At 39.9% G+C, this 23,982-nt stretch overlaps 1 long non-coding RNA gene across 2 annotated transcripts; it reads right to left on the reverse strand.

Annotated features, from left to right (window-relative positions):
* Positions 1–143: 143 nt before the first annotated feature.
* LOC149916143 (uncharacterized) lies at positions 144–20,823 on the reverse strand. 2 transcript variants are annotated; one of them, XR_016470549.1, is made up of 4 exons: positions 20,074–20,823; positions 7,575–7,704; positions 5,113–5,261; positions 144–2,751 (listed from the first exon to the last, which is right to left on the reverse strand). It is a non-coding gene; the product is annotated as an uncharacterized LOC149916143 (long non-coding RNA). The 2 variants fall into 2 exon arrangements; XR_016470550.1 differs by lacking the exon at positions 5,113–5,261.
* Between the last annotated feature and the right edge of the window lie 3,159 nt (positions 20,824–23,982).

A 23,982-nucleotide genomic window follows, 5' to 3' on the forward strand; every position in this document is an offset into this window, starting at 1 on the left:
CATTCTTACACAATTCAAACATCCAGTGAACGTGTTTAATTAAAACTTGGCAATACATTTTTTTTTTATGATTAAAAAAAAAAAAAAAAAGAAATGAGCTAATTATATTGCTTAATATTCTAATAATTTTTTGTTCTTGTTTTTAAATAACACACTTTTTTAGCCAAGCCAATCCCTTGAGGACCGCTTCCTCATTTATAAGGCAGTCCCCAGTGGGAGTTAAGAGGAGGCTATTTTATATGAGGAAAATGTGTTCTGAAAGAGGAGCCCTACACAGATAACCCCACATCACATACATCAGGATGGAGGCTAGAACATGTATTCCAGTGATGCAAATCTTCTCCTGCAATAATTTGCTCATTAGCATTACCAAAAGCCCGGATACTGATGTCTATGTATTTGTTCTTGTATTTTTCACCGCACTAATGCTTTTAACTAAAATTATTTTAAAATTTTGCTTTATTTAATGAATTTAAAGGTCAATCCTCTTCCCTTCCATATGCAAATCCTATCAACAGTAGAGGCTTAAAATTAATGGGAGTTAATACACTAGAAGCTCCCTTCACGCCCAAATCTCATGAGGAAACAAAATAACCTCAAGATAATTTCACCAAACTCACTGCTTTCTCCTGTTTTTGAGTCACCAACCAGCAGGCAGCCTCAGTACCCTGCGGGTGGGGAGAAGGGATGGGAGGGCAGGTGGGAGCTGCAGGCAGGGCAGGGCACAGCTGCAGCCCTCTGACACACACACAGGTGCCACGTAGGACCTGCAGGGTCTGATGGCATTTTTTAACTACAGGTGTTGGTGTTACAGCTGTGGCACAGGGAGGACCAGCCCCAGTGCTTTTCCTCTGCAGGCCCTGAGGAAAACCCCGTGCCACTGAGAGCAGCTCGGCTGACACGACTCTGGCTGCCTCAGGCTGCACAGGATCTGTCTGCCAGGCCTTTCAAGCAGCTGGGCCAGGTGCCCGTCAGCAGAGCTCTGCCAGTCCAGAGCATTTCTGTTAGTGGGGAACAGCAAAACCCCTGCAGTAAGGCCGGCCCTAGGCTTGGTTCCTCGGGGATGGGCCACATGACTTAGGGTCAACCAAGGACCACAACTACAAACTCCAGACCTGCAGCCTGACTGAGCAGGTCCTGGTGTGCCAGGCCTTCTGCTCCCAGGGATCGCAGAGCTGCCGCTGGGATGGGCTGCAGCATTCTGAATCCTCTCACAGAGCTCAGCTCTGGGTGTGGTGCAGACAAGGCTCAGGAGCTGAGCCCTCACAATACCGGCAGCACAGATGGGCTCCCGCTCCTCTCAGACTGGAGCAGATAACATCACGCTGTCCCACGGCTTACGTTCAGGCCTCCTCTTCCTTCACAGCCCTGATGTGGCCAAAGCTCTGGCAAGGGGAGGGCTGGAGGGCAGGCAGCACGCTGAGGTGAAGGCTCTGTGGTGCTGAGGTCTGGGCCCTGTTCAGCCCTGCAAGCTGGGATCGCAGGCTGACAGATGCTCACAGCTCCCACTGACTTCTCTGCAAACCAGAGAGCACAGTTAGGTCTTGTATTTGCAGTGCACGACAAAATAAGACTTACACAGCTTATGACTGTTGTGTGAGCGCTGATCGCTCTGTTTCCAGCCGAATGGCAAAGCTCTGTAATTGTCCAGGTACGTCACAGGCTCGAGGTTTGCATTTTTACAAACGTTGGGTGTAAATTACTTCCACAAACAGGAATCTGGACTCGGTGAAACAACACAGTTGTCTGCTATAGCAAATCTGGTGTTCCTGGATTCAAATCTGCTGGAGGCATTCTGGATTTTAATTAATATATTGCTTCATATGTATGAGAATTTCTCTTTCTCTCTGTTTTTTTTTCATCCGTTTTCACACACTGCACTTCTAGTTTAAACAAAACACATTCTCTGCACTGCTCTCCAAAGCAATTGAATAAATATCACAGACTGTATAGATCCGGTAGCCTTTCCAGTGAGCAAAACAGCAGTCATGCTTCACAGAAAAGGGATAACATCCGAGAGTGCAGCTGATAAGAGCAACAATTTACAAAGCAAGAGATCTGTTATGCAGTGAAAGCTTTATTACCATGACTTGACGTTACGTCTCCAGCACATAAGGGTTAATCATGGCAGCAGTTTGCAGCTGGCTGGGCTCTCGGGGGAGCCGTAGCGATAGACTTCTGCGTGCAAGACAAGGTCAGCGCCGCTCCCCGGGGTCAGCCGGCCCTGCGATAACACAGCTCCCAAACTTTGGCCCCGAGGAGACACAGGTGCCAAACCCATTTTGTGGTCTGCTGTAGAGCGCTTCTTGTGGTTTTTCTTCTCCTCGATAAAAACACATACATAGCTCTGTGGTATATAATTGGACGGCGAGTTTTCAGAGCTACCCATCAGCGGGAGTTTTCTGTGGCAGCAGTGGGTTTGTGAGCTGGCCGGGTACATGTAACATTTCACGGGAGACTTACTCTTAGTGGACTGAGAAAACAGAGCAGGCAGTGCCGAGTGTAAGGGCCAAATCCTGCCTAATTTCTGCAGGCTCATTGTTTAAAATGCTCAAACGGTAAAGCAAGCAGAATTGGACTTTAACATTTTATTAATATTTATCTTCTATTGCTACAAGACACAACAATAATCAAATAAGAAAAACTTTAATCCTCAAATGCAGCTTTAATCTTCAAATTGGTTAGCTTATCAGAGGGGTAACATTTATTTCCAAAGACAGACTGCTCGGAAGGATCGGCTGAAATGGAAACCTGTAAGTGAAAGGATGTAAGTTTATTGGGCAGTGTTGTCTATATTTATAGTTTCTGCTCAACCCGTATTTCTGTTTTTATATGCATGTGTCAAAAATTAATATACGGCAAACTTCACCAACATTTTTAAGAGACCCTAAAATATAATAAAATCAATAAATGATGTTCTGGCATAAACGTTTCTGTAGCTGAGGGTGGTCAGGTTCAAAGGGCAACATCTGACCATTTCTCTTTCCCACCCTGCTGCGGAGTAGGACCCTCCCCTCAACTTCAAATCACTGGGGAGAGGGTAATTTAAGCTATACTTGATGTACCCTATACATCACTGTCTTCAGGACCAGGTTTAAAATTAAACTCTGATGTACAAAGTTAAACAAAAATGAGATAAAAATTGGCAGGGGTTGAAGAGGGTCAAAGTAGTCAAAACACAAGGTAGACTATTGCTTCTTTTGATTTATGTTATTCCGTGCACTAAAAAAAAATAAAATTATAGCTCTCATGGAGACTTTTTTTCATTGAGAATAACGCATTCCTAATTTGTTTTCTATAGACTTACAGGGCATTTGCTCTAGGAGAGGGAAGCATTTATTTTTTTATTTAGTTAGTTTGGCAGGGGCAGAATATCATCAGTTGCTGGCAGAATATTCAAATTATCATTAAGTGCGACCTTTGTCACTCAGCAGCAAGTGAAAGAGAAGAGTGTTTCACTTTCTGTTAGTGGTAATCTTATAATGCACACACACATATAGGCGCATACTCACAGAATTTAGCTTTGAGGCAACTCTTTTAAACGCAAACAACGTACTACAGTCACATTTGGTAACAGAAAGAAGGAGTTCAGTGAACGTTTCCTTTCTCATGTTTTACATGCACATAATGCAGTTACCCTCCAGAAATTCAGTACAGGAAAGATGCCAAATGGAGGATTCTTTTGAAACCAATTCAAGAAAATCTTTGCAGGAAGTTAATTTTTTATGATGTAGTCAACTTTTCCACATATTGCCATTTATATGGTTAGTGTGTGGACTGCAGGCAAAGTAATTCGGAATTGTAATCTTTATTTTCTCTAATACGATAATGAAATCAACTACTATCCGCTGGAATCAAATGATTTTTTTCTGTGCTACTTCAGTGAGAGGAATACAAGAATTCTACTGCCTCACTAATGGGAAAATGAAGAAAAATCAAGTCCTCAGACAGCTAGTAAATAAAAAACTCCTCATTTTAAGCATGCAGGTTGACATGTAAAGATGTTGAAATCTTTTTAAAGCTGATTAGGCAAGGGGTTTGTTTTATTGTTGGTTTTTTTTTTTTTTTTTTTTTTTTTTTCTGGAAAGTTTTTAATTTTACTAAGAAAAAGTCCTATTGACTCTATATGGATTACAGCTGGCTGGAGTTGGCTCATTCTTTAGTCTTGGGTTGCATGAGGGCATTGGTCCACGAAGGGATCTAAGCTTTAAAAATGCCTGAGCTTGGTTTTAAATCTAACAGGAGAAAAACACTGTTGAGACAATGATAAAAGAAGAGTTTTTAAAGTGCTGTTTGATTAACATTGACAATGAAGATTCTCTGTTAATTTACTGAAGGCATGCCTCCCATTTAGTATGCAGATTTTAGTCTTTCAATAAGTCTAAGTGATGCACTGTATAAAATACATTTTATATGTGTGATTTTACAGGACTGATCTGCATATATGCCTTTAATATGCATGATTTGGCAAACAATTTATGTAACAACTAATGAACGCAATTTTTCCTGGACACCTGATTGGGAAGCTGAAAGTGAAACAGACATAAAACCAGCAAATCGTTTTAACAGGAATAGCAAGCAAAGATAAAGATCAAATGCTACAACGGGTCCTTTATATCACTCATAGTCTAGTGTGCCAAACCCTCAGAGTTTAACAGCAATATTTTTTCTCCTATCAGTGAAGACATTTTCAAATATCTGTTTTGTTTTGTTTGTTTGTTTAAAGTCTTTCGGGGTCACAGAGCGAACCAGTCACGCTCTCTGTAACTACAGCAGATTGTGTGCAGCAAAGAGCAGATGCAGGAGCTAGTTGGTTAGGAAAAGATGATACAAAATTTTTCTTTCTCCATTACACTTTAGGAATCAGGAGATCTATGAATTAAGGAGATGGTCACAAAGGTGACAAGGAAATCCCACAGTATTCAAGTAGGATGAAAATGCTTTGAGAGCCTGCAGGGTTTTAGAATGAAGGTTCAGACAGAACAGGAGCTACTCTGAGGCCAGCAGCTGCTCAGAAAGCAGGTGAAGAACAAGAAGACACAAATAAATTAAAAAGAGGGAGAACATCAGCTGTTAGACATACAAGTAATCCTTTAAAAATCATGTGCTCACCCTGTGATGCAGGAGATGAACTGATTGATTCCTCCTTGCACAAGGCAGCTGCTGGGGGAACTGCTCCATGTCCCAGCTGCTCACTGACTCCGCTACCTCACCCAGTCACCCAAGACTATGATGTGTCAAGGTCCCTACGTGTGCTGGTCCTGTGAGGGCTTAATTCAGAGCTCATTAAAATCAATGGGAAGATTCCCACTGGCTTTGCAGTAGATTCTGTTAGACCTTTTCCATCTATGCAGCTCCAAGAGAGGTTTTCATTTTGGTGTAAGTATATACTGTTTGGTTTTACTGTACAGTATTTTTATGGAATGAAATTTCTCGCCAACATCTATAAATACTCTAATTATCAACTACATTTCTTTAATCCTTGTTTTAGCAGGAAAGCAATCTCACCAGAACCTTCTTCTGTGTCCAGTACATTAACTCGTTCAAGCACTTGAAAGGTACCATGCTCTGAGCAACAGTAAAGAACTGAGCCTATAATTTAATAACCCTCCTTCTGAGTAATTAGTATTCACTCAATGAAATTCAGGCTTTGCAGAGGTCCAGTCAAAGGCCTAAGCACCATTTAAGTCCAGCTGATTCCCTAGGGCATCTCTGAGCTGAATTGGGCCCCATTTTATTAAATTATAATAGAAAGACTGCCATGTCAAGTATTCCAATGCTGAAAGACCCAACCCCACAAGACCTCACACGGATAAGTAATCATCACTTATGCTAATAGCACATTTGACTTCCGTGGGATGACACATGAGGATGGACTACTTACTTGACTAAGATTAGTAAGAACGGGCATGTTACACAGAACAAATGACTTCTAAATACCCAGCTGCAGCGAAGTGCTGACTCCCATCAGTGAGTGCTGTGAGGGTGAATGAAGGGCAGGATATGATCTTTAGAAGCCTCTCTGAATGCAGTTATTGAATTGGTGACAGTTTTGCAGATTTCCAACTCATAATAAACTCAGCTTTGTCTCCTCAGTTACAAGCTTCTCTCTGCCATTCCTCTGTCCTGCTTTCCTTTTCTTTTGCCATAATCCCACAATTTTTTTTTTTTTTTCCACTCTTCTTTAATATTTGCAAGAGAATTTAGTGTTTTGGAACACATTTAAACAACAAAGTCACAAAACCACGAATGCTCCTATTTACCAGCAGAGCACACTGCTTGGTAGTATTTCTCAATTGCTCTGTGTCCCTCCCCTCTTGTCTGCTGGGATCAGTGCAGCCTCTATGCTCATTTAGTCCTTGGCTTCTCCCTTCAAACCTGATGATAAAGGCATCACACTTGGTTTGTCAGTCTAGTGATTTGTCTGAAAAAATGCCTAAGTGTTAGGGCATCTGCTTAATACTTTTTTTTTTTCATGCAGTCACAGGAACAAACACATTTCTGCCTCCATGCTCTACAAGGCATTTGTAGCAAGATCCTAGAAAGAGAAAAATCTTTGCATCTCACCTGCCTCAGTTTCACTTATTTCACAAATTCCTTTTGGCATTGCTTTACTTTCATAATTTTCTTCCACTCATTTAAAAACAAATTCATAGCATTCTCTTATGCTGATCTTACTTTTTAAAACTCTTTTTTTTTTTTTTTTTCCTCTACCATTGGCTGGAGAAGCTTTATCTGAAAGTAGTATTGCTGTCATCACTGGTGACTGGCTTCTAGGGGTATTTACAAATCCAGAATTAATTTGTTCCTAAGATCTGGGCAAACATACATATCTGGTAGAGGATGTATAACTAGTATATAGAATTTATCCAAAACCAAATCCCAAATCCAAAATGATATAACAAAGAACCCATAGAACCCACTTTGTTTGACCTATACTGCAGAAAACCATATATAGGCAAAGAAGGTAACTATTATATCATTCGCAGTACTCTTCAATGAGTATTTTCCATTTTCTTGCAGGCTTCTAGCTCAGCTGTGACAACTGCTCTGTTTGTGTGTGCCTGTGTGTTTTGCAAATCACGAGTGAAATAAAAATGCCCTAATTTCTGCAACTCTGCTTTCGTTACACTGTAAAGCACTAAAAGCAGAAACAGTTTCCTGAAGAACCCCTTCATAGCAGGCCCTTGAACAAGATGACTGTTTCTAATAAGCAACAGCTGTCGTTGTGGTTTTACTAGTCAAATGATTCATGTCTTTTGCTCAGAAATGATAAGTGGAACAAATGTTTACTTAGATATGTAACAGAGGAACAATTGAAAAATAGTAGACTGTCAAATAGAAATATTTTCCTGTTATCTGATCCTTAACAATTAGCCTGAACTGGTTTTAAGTTAGAAGGCAGCATTACAGCGGTGCAGTCAGCATTGGTAAAGAGTTTAGCTCAACAATTTTGCAACAGAATTCAGCAGGCTGTGTTGGAAATGTTTGCCATGGCCTTGAAGGTTTGGGGGGTGCAAGCAGCTCTGTGCCAGCTGCCACCCACCCTCAGTCCCAGCAATCTCCCCTCCTACCTTCAGTCATCTTCAAAAGGAAGACAGTGAACTTTCCACTTGGTTTATTTTGTCTTCAGGGAATATCAACGTGCTTCTCCGCTGCTTGGTCTTGAGTGAATACCCCCTGCTTGCTGCAGGATTACAGGGTCTGCTGGGAAGAGCAGATTAAATGAGGAAAAGTATTCTAATGCAGGAGATTCCAGGCTATGTTCAAGGACAAAACAATTGCATTACTCCTTGGGTGCTTAGAAGGAGAAACTAAAGGACCTTTGGTGTCTCTGTGCTGTGCCTGGAAGCTGCTGCAGTCAGAGAGATTTGATACCACTGTGGCTTCTCAGGGCCACAGGTAAATTTTTGTTAAGTGCTAGAGGAAGCAGTGGTAGACTAACTTCTATGAGCCTAAGAGGACAGCATCAAAAAGCAGCATCTGCTGCTTTGAAAGATGGAGCTGGGGGAGAAACAGCCGCAGAGGAGACCAAGGCATGCTCAGTGTGCAAATAATACCAGTGTACCCACCAATAATTTATTTGAGCTTATATTGATGCTTGCCAAATAAACAGGGTTTATATCCACCTTTAGTATGCACTGATTCTGGACTTTGACAGAACTCCCTTGCCAATATTGCTGTGTGACACTGCAATGAGTTGCACAGATTCTCAGAGCTCTGGTTTCCCATATGTAAAACAGTGGTGATATTTCCTCTCTCCCCTTGCTTAGCTTGCCAGGCTCCTGGGACCAGCAGTCCTTTATTGTGTGCCTCTGTATCATCTTGTACAACAAGACCCTGCTCTCAGCTGAAGATTCTAAGTATCTCTGAAATATAAATAGATACTAATAAGAATATTTTGACACAAGATGGAATTTTATATTCTGGAGAGGGAAATAAAATATGTACTAAAATCTACTAAAGTGTAACCATGAGATCAAATGATAAAATTCTTCTAGAAACAAAGAATTGACACAAATTTGTGAGATTAAACTGAACCAAAGCAACAAAGGCTTGTTCTGGTGGCTTATTCACATAAAGTATATGAAAAAGTAAGTGAGATGATCAAATTACCCTCACAGCATGGATTTTGACATGGATGTAGACTAACTGAGTCACTGGAGGACTGAGCAGGTGCGTTGTTCTAATTATACCCTCAGCCTAGTGAGGAAGGAGCAAACTTCCCAGTTGCTTCCCTGGTGGAGATAAGGTGTTATCAGCCATCAGCAAATGAGAGGGGAGAGCAAGGACAAGGCACCTGATGGGAGAAAGAGGAGGGAAGGAGGAAACTAACAGAGCACATTCATAACACTCCTCATCTTTTAAAAATGTATACACACATCTACTCCGAGCCATCCATGTGCCACTTCTGAAACTCATTTCATGTGTCTCTGCTTAACCTTTCTGTATGGCAAGCTACACTTTTTTTTTTTAAAACATTTTCTATTTTATAGTCTTGTAGTGAGATAGCTGGCTAAACATGATGCTTTATTTGTTTATTAATTAATCAGCAACAGGCACACTAGGAGTTATAATCCAAGCAGTCCCACACATAGATTTTTATCACTGTATAACATAACCCAAGGGAAATATGCTTCCTTTTTTTTTTTTTTTTTCAAGAGCATAAATGGACATTTCTATAAATTGCAACTACTTGGGAGCATGTAATATGCAATATTATTCATCTTTGTATTCCAGGTGAATCCAGACTAGACTACCAGCCTCTAGGGGAGTCTGCTTCATATAATTATCAGTATTCAAAGAATGATTGTAGATGTTGTAGCTTAACAGCAGGTGAATGGTCCTTATCTGAATATTAAATAAAGTGCAACTTGATTTCCAGGTTCTCTCTGACTAAATGTTTGCAAAGTCATTAGCGAAAGCATGCAGCTATAATCCAAGCCACTCTTTTTCTTACAAAGGATTTCCTCTTTTGTTTTTCATTCCTTTACAGGATGAATTGTTCACCTCCCTTTCCTATTCACACAGTCTTGTCCCTTGGTTGGACTACCAGAAACATCAAGGAAGCTGCCTTGTATGTAGTATCTACACTCAGTATTTCTTTAAAATCAGAAGCAACAAAAGAAACGCAGGGAAGAGCAAAAAAGAGAAAGATTTATTATTTCCTCTAAGGATTACTAGAACTCTGAGTGTTGGGAAAAGGCTGTTTAGTAAACTGCTCCTTTGTCCTCCCAAGTTCTGGGAACTTGAGCTCTGTATTTGGTTTCCTTGTTGCATGATCTGTGAGCAGCTTTATATATGTATTTAGCAAAAGTCTTTTATTACTGTTTTAAAATGTGGAATTTAATGTACTTGAAAACTATCTTAGTAGCTCGATGGTGGATGCTATGCAAATATAGTAGATAGTTGTGTTATAGGAAAATTAATAGCAACGAAGAAAAAGAACAAAAACACCCCCTGCTGAGCAGAAGAGAACAGACCAGAACTGGCAAAGGAAAAGTAATGGAGATAAAGGAAGAAGAGTTACTGTGGGACTATATAAAACACGATCTTGAGGCACAAGCCATGTCTCAGTCCTTAGCTGGGAAGAATACAAGAATTCTGCTGGTAAGAGGACTGTTTAAAGCTCTCCAGCAATGTACGTAGGCTAGGACATCGGCTGCATCCTTTGCCAAGCAGCACAAAAACTTTACACCCACTAAAGGTCCACTTTTGGGCCAACAGTGATAAAGCAGGTAATCACAAAAACCTCAAATCTGTCATTTAATATCTACATCAATCAATCTAGATAGCTAAAACAGTACCAGATCCATTGCTGTGCCACACCATGCTATTCTTAGGTGGATTCGCACTTATTCTAAGCTGTAACCTGTTGAGTTTTCAGCATGACATAGAAAAACTATTTAGTTTTCAAGCAATATACCCCTCGCTGCTGTTTCAGGCTTCTGCAGGCTCAGGCAGATGGTTCTGCTCTGTCTACACCTCTGCAGAAATGTGGAGTAGAAATGTTTATTCAAAAAGGGAGGAGAGAAGAAAGCTGCACACAATTCTGTGCTTAGCCCTGAATTATCCTGCAAGCCAGGTAGTCTCAGGAGTTAGAGAATCCAAGGGACTCTGCTTATGTATGCCAAAGTCCTGGTTTTTATGGTGAAAATAAATAGTGAGAGCTTTTTCCAGCAAGTGAGCACTGCCATATTGTCTTCTTGTTTGTTTTTAATTTTTTAAAAGGTAGTAAAGTGAACAACAACATTGGGTTGAACAATGCAAAATAGATTTGCTTACTTTCCTTCAAATACTCCTCTCCTCCCTCCCCACACAGCTATCTTTCAAAGTCTGCTGACAAAATTATGAAATCCTTACTGTAATTTCATGTTGACTGTGTAAGAATTTAAAGACCCTGAGTTTTGGAGTTCTTACCCACTGAGAAATGGGCATTCTGTAACTCCCTGTTTCCTACTTTTGTCATCTACAGAGGAGCTGGGCCCATTCTGCATTTTGTACCTATGCCATAGTACAGTTGCCAGCAATCTAGGAAGCAGGCTGAAGCAGCGTGGTTTTTTCCAGTCCCATATTCTTAGGTATACTTATGTGAAAGTGAACTGTACCTATCAGCTCTGATATTTCTGTTTTCTTAAGTTGAAAAGAAAAAAAAAAACAAAAACAAAAACAAAGAAACTGTACAACCTTTCCTTTTTGTTTGTATGCGCAGCTGTGATGACCTTCTGTTAAGGGAAGCACTTTTGCACATTTACACAAGAGCCCTTAGGTACCTTCTGGGGACTCCATCCTCTAGGAGCAGAAATACAGTATTTTGTCCAGGTCAAAAGGCAGAAGTTACAACTTCTTTTTTTTCTATTTTGCATTTTTAATATGTACAAACTAAATAAATAATTAAATAAATATTTTTTTTAAAAGAGAGAGAAGAAGAGATTAAAAAGGAGAAAAGATACAGCCCAAATTGTCTATATAGTTCATAACTTACGTATTCAGCCTTGCTCAAGTGCCAGCCACCTGCAGCCACAGGGACTAGTCCTGATCTATCCTTAAACACAACTATGTTCCAATGATTCTTTTTAGCAACACCAGAACTCATGTTATTTGTATCCATTTATATTTTTACAATCTGTTGAAGCACTTGTACACCTCTGGATTTAAAAACAAGCCCTGCAGCAGGCCATCTCACTGAGGAGCTGATGGCCAAACCCAACCCCAACTGAAGCCAGGGGAAATTTTGACATTTATTTTAATGGTGAAATTATAATCTGGTCAAACTACAGTAAGGGATAAGATGATTTTCTTAGGGAGGGATGAGGGTTGGCTTTGTCCCTGTCATCAACCACATGCTGGCTGATTTAAGAATGAAAGTTGGGCCCGTTCACAGAGGTAATCAATCTTTAGATCAGGCCCTCTTGTTCAGCTAGACTAAGCATTGGGACAAACAGAAAAATAGCAACTCTTAGAGAATACGAGAAAGTGCCATGCTTTAGTATCTTGTCCTCCAAAAACTAAGAAAAAAGAAAACCACTACCAACAAACAGGGAGCTGATCCAGCATATGCTTCCTTCTGTAACTGACAGAGTGAGGCTGGTAAATAGCACAGTACAAATTTTACAATTGCATAACACTTACATTAGGAATGCAGTTCTCTCTAAGTCTACAGTACGAACGAATTTTCCAAATTTCTGATGGAAGAAGACTGGGGAGAAATCTGACCCATGCTCAGCAAAGACTTTTCCCGTCCCCTCATGCAGAGACCCCAAGCAGTACAGGCCTGGTCCTCTGCAATCCCTGCCCTCCTCTGCCTGTTGCCCTGCTGCAGGGCTGGGAAGGAACTACAGGGAGGGTGGGCTGTCCCTATGAACCTCAGCAACTTCCATAGTACAACACCACGACTCAAAGCCTTGAGCCAAGGGCTCTCTGGACTGCTGCTCAGTACATGGCTGGACATTTACAGCCCATAGCCTTCCCCACAAAGCCCGACAGAGGCCCACAGCAGGTAAATTACTGTTAGCCATAGAAGCATTCCTAAACAGATGAGGGTGTGAGCTATGCAAATATCTACCCTATAAATCTGTTGTGTGGCTTGGGAGTAAAACAAAAAGCCACTTAAAAATTTCCTCCAAATTTGGCCATAGCATAGTTGTGCTAGTTCAAAGAAACAGAGTCAACTTTATTGTTATTAGTGCTTGGATCAAAGAAAATTATGAAAATAAACATTAGACAGAATGATAATCAACACTGGAAAAGAAATGTTTACTAAAGATTTTCTTCTGTGTTCTCTTACCAGCATTAATAATATTTTCCTTTTCTAAAGTTTTCTTGCTTCCTTCAAAGAGATTGATTTCAGTAGAAAGAACAAACATATGCAAATAAACTGAATGATGTTATACCCCCTGCCCCTATCCCCCCAAACTGCATCAGATAATTCCATATTGTTAGTCTGCATTACATTTTTATCAGTTTTTTGTCTTAATCAGATATGAAGCTCTTGCAGTACATCTCCAGAACCGAGCCGTGACCCTGATGTGACTCTACAGCACAGAAGCAGCCTTAACCCTGCTGTAATCTAATAGTTCAAATTTAACGGATTTGTTTTTTCAGTGGAAATAATGGCTTCCTGTCACAAAACAGAGCCACAGATTACATATCTGATAAATGGCTTTGGCATGATTTTTTCATGTAACACACAATTAACAGGGCTTTTTCATAAGACCTCATGGTTTACAGATCTGGTGAAAGCATTAATAAGTCCATTACTGTGTACTTTCTTCTTGAAAAAAAAAATCAACACTTCTGCTGGTGCTTTAAAAACAAATAATACTTTGCTTAGACAGAGTTCACCTATGCTTTGCAGTGTTCATTTAGCCTCAAAGTACTATACTGAAATTATTATCCATGAATGTTGATGCGTTTGGTTTCTTTTCATGAGGCATATAATTATTATTGATAACCCCAAACGTAAACAAAGTAATCTTGATTTTATAAGCTACCATCCATACAGACGCTGAAAATTTCCACATTATAGCTATGATTGTTTTTCGTTTTGCCATAATCCCTTAAATATTACCAACTAACAGCTGAACAATACGTGAGGATATGTACAGTTCTTCCATGGACAGCACTGAATACTTGGAAGGAGCCTATTGTCTTTTTCTTGTTCTTGCCTTTTAAGTTGCAGTTCAGAACTGCTCGAGCTGCGTTGGTTGGTTATCCTCAGCCCACCCAACTCCAGCCCTACACTGCTGTGTGCTGCTAGCTCCTGGTGCTTACAATGAGGTAATCATCACCTTGTAGTTCATTGGTGTGAATGCTGGTCAGATGGCCTGTATTTTATTAACAGAAATAGGGTCACAAGTCAAATACATGCTTGGGGTCAGTGAACAAATACAAAAGAAGATTAGAGGAACAAAAGAATGTGACTGGAGGGGTAAAATCCCACTGGGGGTTAATCGAGCAGAAATGTATCAAAGAATGTAAACTGCCCTTTCTTTTGTTATTCATCGTACAGGACGGAGTTCCTATGTCCTGCTGATTTTGGTTAGATAGAGCATCATCTCCAGAACGCTATCTTTTAATGAGCTTTCTGCATGTAGCCTTACAGAAGGACTCCTACCACACACTACTACTACTTTTAGTACAATAACACCACCATTACTAACAACAGTAATTAAAAATGCCCAGCATAAACATACGAATTACAAAGATTTGCTTCACTTAATATTGTACTACACAGACTGTCTTTAAAAATAAGAGAAAAAGAGCATACGATGTCATGTTTCTGGGATTCTGTTCTGCCCGCAGGACCAAGAATCCACAATTATACTGATTTAGCTCCCTCTTGCAAAGCAAATGAATTAATAAAAATTTATCTGAGGAGATGGCGCTGTATTGCTACAGTTTCTGTCTTTCCTAAGAAAGACTATCCTTTCAAAAGGCAGAACAACAAAAAAAGGAACTAGCATCCCTGATTTGCACCATAAGTACTGGACTTGGTAGGGCCCAAACGGCAGCAGTCAAGAAAAATCATAGGGTACTTAGCAAGCGGCAGCTGATTTGCTCTTCTGATACATGTTCATCGCTCTTTCTGTGACAAGAAGCAGAATATTCTGCCTTATTTGAGCTATGCACATTTGTCTAATTCTTTAAAATCCCAGTAGTAGAAAGATTCCCTTTTCATCAATTTCCATTTATTATGCTTGTAGCTACATATTGTAATATGAATTCTTCTACCCATGTATGCTGCGTATCTATAGATTTTATGTTTTCGCACATCACATGAAAAGCATATTTCAAAAATATTGCATTACCATGTGCCAGAATAATATTGCTATGGAAATACAAACACATGTTATCAAAAGAGCATAAAGCAATGGAGAGAGGGCAAGGAATCCTTAGTTCTATGACTTTGTGCCATTAACTTACTGAGCAACGTTGATAAAGTCTCTTCATCTTATTTTGGCGTACTTTATCTATAAAATAAGCAAGATGTCCTTCTCCAAGGCTGAAATAAATGTTAACTAGTCAATCATATCCTTCAAAAGCAAAACTGGGATTTTTGTCATCAGCGTCAAGATGAGATAAATCAGGCTGTGAGACTGTAAATCTCTAAGTTTCAAAGAAAGACACTACATAGATGAAAATTTCATGGCCAGATATAAACTGTGGTAGACTGCTGAAGGATTAATGTGAAACAAAATACTGTAAATGAAAGTGTTTCTTGAACTGAAATCGTCGGCTTCCCTAATTACCTATCTAGCTACCTGTACATGCTTTTCCATACAATTTATTTTCACACATTATATGCCCCCTTCAGGAATACACGTGTTTGATCCTGGATCATTTAGCAAAGCAGACGCTGTCCCTTAAGCTTAACACTAAGTGCGCACTTAAGTGTTCAGCCGGATCAGATTGCAGAGCATTGTGCAAGGCTGAGCCTTTCACAGGGCCACCTGTGGGATTTTCCTCCTCTTTGAACAAAGGCTGCGATGACAGTCTGTACACACAGTGTCTGACCTAGGATCAGCAGCACTTTATGTGCAGACACCCACATAAAGATTTTCTTTACAGAACTGATTTTAAAATGGAAATGTCTCACTCTCCCCCAGCTCTACTGCTAGACAGTGTTTACCCGATGATCCACGGGAGCTTGTTCTCAACGGGAGCCTGTACACAACTTATTTGTGGGTTAGTGGGCTGGAAATCACATATTTAGAATATTTTCTGAAGGATGTCATCATAATTCCTGTGCTTAAAAGTGTTTAACATTGCATATTCATTACATACTTGAGAAGATATGAATTATCACAGAGTGGACCGAGACTTACTAATAAAATAATAACAGATATTTAATGCACAAAAATGTCTATACAAATATAAAAACCAAACCTCTTTTGCCTAAACTGAGATGCAATTCATGAACTTCTAAAAAGCTATAAGTTCAAAGCAGCTTTCCAAGATTTAAATTTTAGTCATTTAAATACTTTCTATGGATTACAGTCCACTAAAACACAATATTCTGAAGTCTTTGTGCTATCTCAGTGTGGAAGCACTATTTAAAAGAGCTTTTTTTAAAAAAAAATAATGTAGACAGAATGCTTTAAGAAACATTGTTTTATGAAATACAATTAATTACCTTTGTATCAGTATCATTTGGAAGAGACATGCTATATACTTTGAACAGTGGTTCTGAGATGTACTGAGGTTTGCATAATGCCAACCAACATGCTGTATTACTTCTTAAAGGCTTGTGAATAAGAATTTTACTACAGTCACAACATATATATTGGACTCTTCTAGTAAATTGATCACTCAAATAAAAAGAAAGGAATGTTTTTGATCTGCAAAGAAGATGGGCAAAAAGAAAGCCTGCTCATCTTAACTCTGTGTTAGAGAAAAAATGAACTTTGATCTATCATATTGCAGAGCTGCTTGTATTTCAGTGGCAATTTATCAATTCTTTAATAGTCAAAGCGTCCAAGTAGTAAAAGCTTCTTATTCTTCCTAATCTAATAGCTATTATTTAAAATTTTTATTCTGTATGACTTACTGTTCAGTTCAGAAGCAAGAAAGCAACATCATTCCTTAAGAATTCTCTTTTTTACAAGAATTGATGAAATGGAGGTCAACACTACACGTTTTACTCTTCCTGGTGTAAAAACAAAGCAGAATCCCACCTTCGTACAGCTCTACATCTCTTACCTAACCTCACAGGCAGTGCCACATGTCAGCAGCAGGACTGCCTTCAGGCCAGGATTCAGCAGCACCGCCCTTTAGGGAACACTGTGCGTGTGTGCTCTGCAGCAGGTCCCATCACCCTGCCCACCAGCACAGGGCTGGGTGACTTCCATCCTGTGGGGAGCAATTAGGAAGCCTCCTCCATGCTCCAGCCACGAGTGCTGCAATTTGTCTTTACAGGGGAGAGAAAAGGGCTCTTTTCTTTGCCCCGCTGCACAACAGGGGTGGAAGGATATGTCCCAAGGTGACAGACCCAGCTCCATGGCAAGTCCCAATTTTCTTAGCTGAGGTATGCTCTGTACTCCTAAGACAATGGAGACGTGAGGATATTCACATCTTGTGGGCCTCTCACAGAAGTGGATCTGAAATAAGGTTGAGTAGCTTGCTTTAAAACATTTGCTCTGTAAGTCCAAAGAAAGGAGCATTCAAGAGTGCAGATCTAAACTTGCATGTTGTTGTTGCTAAACATGAAACCTGAAGGTCAGAATTCCCACAGTCAACCACTCCTACTCAAAAATACATCAATGTATTTGCTAAATGGAAACTATACTCACATCACATCTTATCCTAATGTCACAAAACCCATAAAATTACAAATCAGTTTTAAAGGAAAATACATGACAGCAAAATATAAGTACACAAAAACTACATTAAATATCAGTCTTCATTTGTCCTTACCACTTCAACTTACCTCTCAGTTCAAAACTACTCACTGCAGTGCACAGCTTGAGATAGTCTAAGATCCATTTTAGAGTGGACTGAAATATAAATGACAGTTCGCACTACACATGAACATAGACAACTGTATAAAATATTTAAATAAAGACAGAAAAGAACAGAGGAAACCAACAGAGCCTTTGGCAGACCCAGCCTTTGGGAATTTAGCAGCTTGAGATTCATTGCAAATTTCATCTTTAATGTTATTTTTAGTTCAATATTTTGTAGCACTCAGAAGTAAATCTTTGTGTGCTGTCTCTTCCTGCTTGTGCTGCTTCCTTTTCTGATCTTTTCTTTTTTTAAAGAAACTTAATATATTTTCAATACAATTGATTTGTGACATGTTTTGTGATACTTGTTAGTTACTGTTTTTCATACAATTCAGTGCAAACCATTACGCTGCCGTTTCTTTTTATCTGCTGAATACTGAGTGTCATAATTGAATACAAACGGTACCCCCCAATAGTCTTTGTTCCCCCATACCTTGCATTGCATTAAATTCTTTTACATTAATTTTGATTGTTGGGTTAGGGTCAATTTCTTTTTTTTTTTTTTAGCTTCCTGCCACTGCTCCGAATACTGCTACACACCATGCTTTTTCAGAGCAGTTGTGATTTTATCCTCCGGTCTGTTCTTTGTCTCTGTTGTAAAGCAACTGTGATACAAAATAGAACTGGGAGAGGCTGAGAGAGGAGATAGGGTACATCCATCTGCAGAGAGACAGAAAGTAAGGCTCTGCCTCGCATCGCCTCTCCTGCATCCCCTGCCCAGGCTGAAGTATGGCAGGTGGGGAAAAGAGCTGGTCCTGGGGCTACTTGTCCCATGCTGTGCCACACAAGCCAATACAGATATTGGCCCCTTCTCTGCCAGGACAGACACCAGTGAAGCCAAGAAGTGGATAGCATAGGCATACGAGCAGATTGCTATGGGTCAAAGCAAGCCACAGAGAAGCTACAGGACAGCAGCCCCACTGCAAGCATTCATATACTTTCAGCCAAAAGCAAATGCAAGATAACTGACATGCCAGTGGAAGAGAAACAAGAGTATTTCTATCAGATACTGGGGAGTAGGCCTGTGAATGTGGCAATTACTAAAGTTTCTGAGAAACTAAATTCACATCCTAGGTTATCCTACAGCAAGCTGCTCTACATCCACACTCAGGTGTCTTGTTCAAACCTGAGTCCTATTTTGTCTTTTATTATTTAGCTTGCCAGACCATTCCTCTTCCTCCCATTGCCGTAATTACAATTTCACAGTTGTGCCATAGATCATGACATTAGAATTAGACTATTCCACACCCTGTGGAACTGACAATAGATCTGTGATGTTACATGAGAAGGGGACCATACAGGAGACGCTTATCTGCATAGTACAGTACGAACACCATAAAACTACTTTTACTGTAGGTAATTCCAATTTCATCAGGCTATGACCCACTGTTGAGGACTATGCTGAATTTTTCCTTTTTCACAAAAATAATCACAAAAGGAGGACCTTGCCTGATCATAAAGCTTAAAAAATGCAAGAGAGCTTTTTAATTTCAAAAACATTATTTCTGACATACTGACATACTGAGCAATTATTCAATGGCTCTCACAGTGCAAGGACTAGGAGCCCCAGTTAAATGATCAGGCATCAGTCTTATACAAACAAAAGAAGCACTTCATCCCCACAGTGCATAATGAAATTATGGAGCTCATGGCCATAGGATGGTGTGGAGGTCAAAAGTGTAAATGGACCATAAAAGGGATTACATGAAATCATGCAAAGTAAAATCCATCACTGGCTACTAAACATGATGATCAAGAATAGCCTCCAATCAAAGTGCCTGAGATACAGCTCCTGAGAGGCAGAAGCTCACGGGGGGAGAAGGATTGTTCTATGCTAGCAATACATAAGAGCTGATACTCTTTTTCCCTAGGCATTATTTCCTGCTCACTCCCAGAAGTCACTGGTCTGTGTGGATAGTTTCCCTGACTCAGGATGGCAGCTATTGTAATGTACTGAAGTCTTCACAAATCTTAACTCTTTTATTTGGCATCTTATGTTTTAGAGATTTTTCCACAATAAATTAAACACAAGAAAAAAAGAAGAAAAAAGAAAAAAAAAAAAAAAAAAAAGAAAAGCAAAAAGAAATAAAACAACGTAAAGAGCCATAGAGAGGGGAAAAAGAAACTGAGGTACCCAGAAAAGATGGAGATTCAGAGTTCATGCTTTGCCACATGGCTGTGTTCCAGGATCTCACTCTGTGCTAACAGTTGAGAACTGTGTTCCAAATACAGCCCTGTGGGCCTGCAGTGCTGGAACCACCGCTCGTCATCGCTTTCACTGCACTGAATCATTTGGGCCTCTCCCTGCATGAGTCAGGTTTTGAAAGCCGAGCCTCCTCCATCCCGTAGGATTCGTTCACCTGTCCCATTAACCCAGTTCCACTATTTGTCTAATGACAACCACAAGGAACGACCTGATTCAAGTCACGTCAATATTCTGCCAAAAACTACCATTTTGCCCTCTCAGCCACCTCCTCCCACCCACCCATAGGTTATGGAACTGTGGGATGGTTGCCAGAGAAATGCAATAAAAAGTAGGAAATGACATACACAAATAAAACTCACTTACCTAAAAGCCCCGTGCATCAGATCTCTTTGTGTTGCTTCTTCACCCCCACTCCTTTACTTCCAACACCACTTTCATTTCCTCTTCCTTTGCTGCCCATTTTCTTCACATGTTCTAATTTCTGCTCTATTTTCTGTCTATTTTTATGTACTAGTTTTTTGTTTTGGTTTGGTTTGGTTTTTTTTGTTTTGTTTTCATTTGGCTGAAAATGAATAAATTAATGCTTTCATAATTTTTCCTTGCTTTTGAGCCAGTAGAGCATCATGGTATCACTTCACCATTTGTTTCCTCATTCCACCTTCTTTGCTACACATTTTGTTGCTGTTTTTTATCCTTTTTCTGGTTTTCCTCCATGGCAATCAATCCTTCTGGGCAACAATCCCTTCTCAGTGCCTTCATCCCACCTTCTCCCTGCAGAGCTCCTGTTATATCCCTGCAACAGTGCTGTCGGAAGCAATCCGAATTTCCAGATTAATTTGTTGTGCTTTGGAAGTCTTGACAGGATGTAAGTGTTACACTAAACATGCAATACTGAGCATTTCTGATGGAAGCTTTCTGGATTTAGGGCCACGACTTCATGGAGAAGCAGAGATGTGAAATGGAGCGAAGCAGAGCACCGTGCCAGTGTGGGGTGGAACATTCTCTCTTGCTTAACTCTGTCTAAGCCACTTATTCCACTGTTATTTGGCCTTCCAAATGTCAGAGGTCATTGCCGCCTGAGTGTTCTTCCAGGATCCATCCCTGAAATCTGGATATCCCTCCTGCCAAGAGAACACAATATTAGGAACAGTGCTCTGTTTTAGCTTACAGTTGCTCATATTTTCCAGATATTTAAAACCACTCAGAAGAAACGTCAGTTGACTGAAGCCGCTGAGTGGGCTGCTCTCATTGCTTCATCCCGCGGCCAGGCTGTGCTTGCTGCTGGGGGGCTGCAAGGCTGGCCCTGCAGCTCACAGGGTCAGGTCTATACAGCCAGTACACACACATTTGTCAAGGTCTAAATATACTGTAAACCAGACAACGTGTTTAAAATTCAATCCTATGCTGCTTCATTACTATTAGTCACAAGTATACTCAATACTTAAAGGGAAAACAGTGTTTCAGGCTTGTAAAGTTAGTGAAAAAAATGGAAGCAGCAGTAGCTTGAGCATGTATTTTCTATGCTAAAAATTGAAAGAATGAGAGATTAGGTAGTAACATCCAGAGGGTGGAAGGGAACCTAACTAACTGAGGATTTTCTGCTGTAAACATTATCCTGAAAAAAATATTTTTGTGTTTCTGTTCCATAACTTTGTTAACAGCACGATAACCCAAGACAGTATCATTTACACAGCACTTTTTTAATGCAAAAGGCACCATGCATGAAATACCATGCTTAGTGCAAGCAACAAAAAGTATTCCCATTTTGCATCTTCTTTCCATTTATATTAATTACCAGTTTATCTGTGGAAGAATTGTGCAGTATGGGTTTTTCTTGCTTGTTCACAATAGGTCGTTCATTAAAGAAAATACTGGGAAATTATCTTCTGTGTCAGTGGATACAGAATGCCATCTGGGAGGTGAAAAAAATGAAGAGAAATCAGAAAAAATAAATGATTAAGACCATGCAATGAGTTGTACTTACAGAAACTAAATACTTTAAAAATCTCAGGTGTATCAGGCAGGCTGTAACAACCGTCACAACATACAGGTGATGCACTCACACCACTGCTCCCTCCCAGGGCCTTCAGTGACTCCATCACCATGTCCCCATGTCCTCATGTCCAGCTGCCCGTCCTGGACTGGCTGCTGCCCTCAGCCTTGGCACATCCATGCTCTCTGCCATTTCCTCCTGCAGCTGTCTGCTTCCTGGCAGCTCTCCATCCTGTTCTGAGCTTTATTCCGAGGTGCTTTTTAACCAACTCTTCAGCACAGGGCAGTTGCAATATAACAGCCTCCTCCCTGGAGCCAAAACCAACAGGTAGCTCACAAACTTCTCCTGAAACGTGGGGTTCCCTGCTCTGACCCCATCTGGGGTAACCTGAATTTCAGTGCTCGTCTTGGTGGGGTCAGGTGGATGAGCTCAGTAAGGAGGGAGATCCCCATTCTGGCAGATAGGAAAACATACAATATACTGATAAATATATTAAGATAAATATGGCCATATGCCAGTTTTCCCCTCTCATAAATAAGGCTTTTGTTTACCAAATGTTCAGTTTTGGTTATGTCACTATAAAAATCAAGCAGCTGGTAATTCAGGCTTGATTAGCAGGTCTCCAGTTTTGATTAGTAAATTACTGTAGTAATCAAGGTTAATTCTCATTTCAGAGCTATGCCACAGATTTTATCTCTTCCAGAGAACTGGATTTACCACTCTGGAAAAGGAATATTTTAATAAACGTGACAAAAAACATCCAGGAATAGAAAGCAAAAGCAGTTCCAACAGTTTTTAAAATATAGGGAAGCAGAGCAGCAATGCCATTCTAACACGAAATGGTTAATGTCCTAGGAATAAAACTCCAAGATACAATTTTGCAGATGATTTCCACATAATATATGCAGAGATTGCATTGCTAATTCCTTTTACCTTGTTTTTCTATTTCTATCTTTAAAAATTGCTTTCTTTGGATCTTCATCTTTCATTTTAAGAGAAAAAAAAAAAAAAAGTGTACAGAGAGGCTTAAAAAGAAGCCCAAGAGAGCATTATTAGTAGAAAGATAAACAGTAGAATGGATTCTAACTGAGCCAGAAAACATCATTGTAGAATTTACATAAAATTTAGTTTTCAACCAAACATATTGCACATCCAGTTCCAGCTCATCTCATAATGAATATTCAAGCTTTCAAATGACCCACATGTCCCATAAGTGAGCAAGAGTCCCCGAAAGCCATCATTGTCATAGAAGAGGCACAGTATTAAAAAACAATAAGAATTCATTGGGGATCTTCCTTTTCTATGAAACTTTTACTGAATCTTTAGTCTGCAAATCTTCTGATTATTTGAGCCGTACAAGTCTGTCAGAGATTTGGGTACCACAGGATAACACATTTCTATATACATTTTAATTAGAATAATACTATTGTTTTTTAGTCACAATGCTGGATCTGATTTGGTGTTTCTCTCTCACATTACTTTTGTAAAATTAGACACTCAATTATCTAAAATAAATGTGAAGTTTTGCTTTACCTGCTCCACGCTGCAGACATTTCTCAGATAGGAAAGCACGGGCAATTTTCAGATATACTACAGTATTCCACTCAAAATATTTAGATAACTTTTTTTCCTAATAACACTGAAAGAACTGAGGACCCAAAACATATGGGAAGAGAGGCACAATAAACGAAGACTTTGACGTAAAGTTATACATTTCTAATGTCTCTTGAGGAAAAAAAGATTTTCTCTAAATAAACATGCTATGTCTTTTTGAAAAAGGCTAGGAAGGAACGTGCAATTTACTTCTGCTTCATTACATATCATACCATATATATCACATATATATTTGCTTATTCTAGTGGAACAGTAAGACCTGGATCACCTGTGCTTGTAATTCAGCACTTTGGTTCTGATGATGGCAAACAGAAAATGCTTCAGGAGGTTTCTTCCTTGTGCTTGAAAGTTGATAGCTGTCATGCAGGCTAAAGCAAAAAGATTCTTATTCTCCCTGTGTTTTTCTCTGTACGACACAGACCTGGATATTAAACATCCAGCCCTACCTGCATGGCTCATTTACAGACCAGCACCTAAGGACATAAACACTGGCAAAAGTAGAAAGCAACCTGAGCTGTAAATGTTTATTGAGATTAACCCTCAGCTAAAATAATAATTATTTGTGTAGAAAGTAAGCAGACATGGATGGGATTTACTGAGCATGTTGGGGACCCGCCTCACACAGCAACAAGTTAGGAAGCCAGACACTCTGTGGGAGAAGAGGA

This window comes from Phasianus colchicus, chromosome 13, assembly GCF_987193195.1.
Source record: "Phasianus colchicus chromosome 13, bPhaCol1.hap1.1, whole genome shotgun sequence".
In the NCBI taxonomy this organism is placed as follows: domain Eukaryota; kingdom Metazoa; phylum Chordata; class Aves; order Galliformes; family Phasianidae; genus Phasianus; species Phasianus colchicus.